The sequence below is a fragment of the Bombus huntii genome, unplaced genomic scaffold (assembly GCF_024542735.1).
Source record: "Bombus huntii isolate Logan2020A unplaced genomic scaffold, iyBomHunt1.1 ctg00000080.1, whole genome shotgun sequence".
NCBI classification, from domain to species: domain Eukaryota; kingdom Metazoa; phylum Arthropoda; class Insecta; order Hymenoptera; family Apidae; genus Bombus; species Bombus huntii.
This window is the reverse complement of record NW_026099336.1, coordinates 111424-115099: the sequence shown is the minus strand read 5'-3', so window position 1 is coordinate 115099 and position 3676 is coordinate 111424. Positions and strand designations below refer to the sequence as shown.

The 3676-nt window shown below is 14.1% G+C and overlaps 1 pseudogene; it reads right to left on the bottom strand.

The window, feature by feature from the left end:
- Window positions 1-2997: 2997 nt before the first annotated feature.
- LOC126876516 (cytochrome c oxidase subunit 2-like) lies at window positions 2998-3676 on the bottom strand (annotated as a pseudogene).

Here is a 3676-nt window from a genome sequence, read left to right as displayed (position 1 = left end):
ATTTTTTTATAAGTTTATAATAAATCAATTAATAAATAAAATAATTTATTATGAATTTTATTTTGAGAAAGGTTTATTAGAAAAATTTATAGGAAAAATTATAAGATATATTTGTGATATATTAGAAATAAATTTTATATTTAAAATTTCTTTATTATTATTATTATATTTATATTTATTAATATTAATGATATTAATTTAATTTAAATTATATTCATATATTAAATAAAAAGAAAAAAAATTTGTTTGTTTGTAGTATATAAGTAGCTTATATTAGAGCATTAGATTGAAAATATTAGGGAAATTTTTTTAAATTTTTAAATAATATTTATTATATATATATATATATATATGAATTTAAATTTTAAATATTATTATTAATAATAAATTCTAAGAAATAATGATATTTTAAATCAATTATTAAAGTTAGAAGCATTATTGAATTATTTCTATTTACAATTAATTTTTTATTTATTAATAATTTTATATTGAAAGTATAATGTTTTATTTAAACTATATAAATTAAATTAAATTTTAAATTTTGTATAATTTTTAAAATAATTTTTTTTATATAATATTTATATATATATATATTAATAAATTGGAATATTAAATTCAATTATTTTATTAACAATAAAATGCCTCTAATTTGGCTTCAATTTAAAATTTATTTTATTTAATATATAAATTTAAATTTATATAAGAAGTAAAATTTACTTTTAATTTCGACTTAAAGATTGATTTATTTTTTAAATCCTTATATATATATATATATATATATTAAAATATTTAATTAGAATAATCTAAAATATTCAATTTAAATAATTACATGATCATTCTATTAATAAAGAAAAAATTAATATTAAAAATAAAAAAATTATTAAAATAAATAAATATAAAAAATTTAATGTTTTGATATATGAAATTAAAGGAATTAGTAAAATAATTTCTACATCAAAAATTAAAAATGTTAATGAAATTAAATAAAATGGTAATGAAAATGGAATATTTATTTTTGTGATTGGATTAAATCCACATTCATAAGGTAAGTTTTTTTCTATGTTAAATTTTTTATATATTGATAAAAATTTATTTAATAAAAAAATAATTATTAAAATTATAAAAATTAATAAATAATAAATTATATTAATTAAATATATTAATTTAATATTAAATTTTTTAATTGGAAATTAAATGTAATTTAATTATACTATATATTTAAAATTTAATTTAATTTATAATGATATAATAAAATATGTAAATGAATAATCAAATTACATCAACAAAATGTCAATATCAAATAGCAAATTCAAAATTAATATGATGAATTGTTGAAAAATGATTTTTTATTATTCGAATTAAAGAATATAATAAAAATAATGTTCCAATTAAGACATGAATACCATGAGAACCAGTGGATAAAAAAAAAAAAAAAAAAATAGATCCAAAAATTCTATCATTAATACAGAAGAATGAATTATAATATTCAAAAATTTGTATAAAATTAAAATAAAATCCTAAAAAAATTGTTGATATTAATATTGATATTCTTGATTTAAATTTGTTATTTAATATATTATAATGTCTTAATGTTACTGAAAATCCTGATATAATTAAAATAATTGAGTTTAATAAAGGGATTTCAAATGGATTAAAAAATTTAATTATTTTAGGTGGTCATATTAAATTAATTTCAATTGAAGGAGAAATTGAATTATGGAAGAATGTTCAAAAAGATGAAATAAAAAAAAAATAGTTCAGAAATAATAAATATAATTATTCTAAATTTTATTATTGATAAAATATAAAAAGAATGTATTCCTTGAAATGTTCTTTCTCGAATAATATCTCGGAATCATATTATTGTTGATAAAATTAAAATTAATAAATTTAAGATTATAATTAATAAATTATTTAAAGAAATTCATAAAATTGTTCTTAATAATATATTTATAGTATTAAAAGAGACAATAATTGGTCATGGTCTAATAGTAACAATATGAAAAGGAAAGTTTTTTTTCATTAATTTGATTCAGAAAAATATAATGTTAATAAAATTGAGAATACATAAGCTTGAATTAAAGCTATTGAAATTTCTAGAATTAATAATATATTTTGAATTATTAAAGTTAATGGTGATAAAATAATGAAGTTTATTATAAAATTTCTTAGTAAAATAAGAATAAGATGTCCTGAAATTAAATTTGCTGAAAGACGAATTGATAATGTTCAAGGGCGAATAAAAAGTCTAATAAGTTCAATAATTACTATAAAATTTATTAAAAATTTTGGAGAATTTAATGGTACTAAATGTCTTAAAGTTTTTATAGGAAAATTAATAATTGAGTAAATTAAAAATCTTAATCATAAAGATAATGCTATTGATAGATTAAATATTAAATGTCTTGTTGATGTAAAGATATAAGGAATTAATCTAAATAAATTTAATATTATAATATGAATTATAATTCTTAAGAATCAAAAAATATTTATTGAATATTTATTAGTTATCATTATTTTAAATTCATTAAATAAATATTCAATAAATAATTTAAAAATTATTAAAATTCGTGAAGGAATTAATCAATATGAATTTGGAAATAAAATAATTGGTAAAATTATAAAAATTCAATTTAATTGAATATAATTATTAATTGAAGGATCAAACATTTCAAATAAATTGTTTATCATAATCATTTTCATTTTTTAATTAAATTATTTTTATTATTATTATTATTTATATTATAAATATTTTTTATGATAATATATAATAAAAATGAATTTCTTAAAATTATAATAGTAAATAAACATATTAAACATATTATAAAGATAACTAATCAATTAATAGGTATTATTTGTGGTATTCATTAGAAGTAAATTTTAATTACTATAATTGATTTAAAAGATCAATTCTTTATTTCAGACATCTAATGATAGAAAAATAATAATAAAATATTAATTTTAGAATGATAATCTAAAGTTATTTAAATTAACTAATTTTTCAAATTTTATTTTTAATTCAATTTATAAATAATTCATAAGAAGTTCTTTCTAATATAATAGGTATAAATCTATGATTTATTCCACAAATTTCAGAGCATTGTCCAAAATAAATTCCTGGACGGATACAAAATAAACTGAATTGATTAATTCGACCAGGAATAGCATCTACTTTAATTCCTAATGATGGAATAGTTCATGAATGAATAACATCTAATGAAGAAATAATTATTCGTATAGAAATTTTAAATGGAATAATTAATCGATTATCAGTTTCTAATAATCGAAATTGATTTATTAGTTCATAATTTAATATATATGAATCAAATTCATAATTATTAAATTCTGGATATTCATAAGATCAATATCATTGATGGCCAATAGCTTTAATAGAAAAATGAGGATTTACAATTTCATCGATATAATATAAAATTTTTAAAGATGGAAAACAAATAATTATTAAAATAATTATAGGAGATAAAGTTCAAATAATTTCAATTGTATGATTTTTTAAAAGAGTTAGATTTAAATAATTATTATATATAAAATCTATAATAAAAAATGTTGTTAAAGAAATAATAATAATTATTATTATTATAGTTAAATTATGAAAGGAAATTAAATTATCAGAATAAAAAGAATTTGAATCTTGAAATGTAAATATATTTCATGTAGA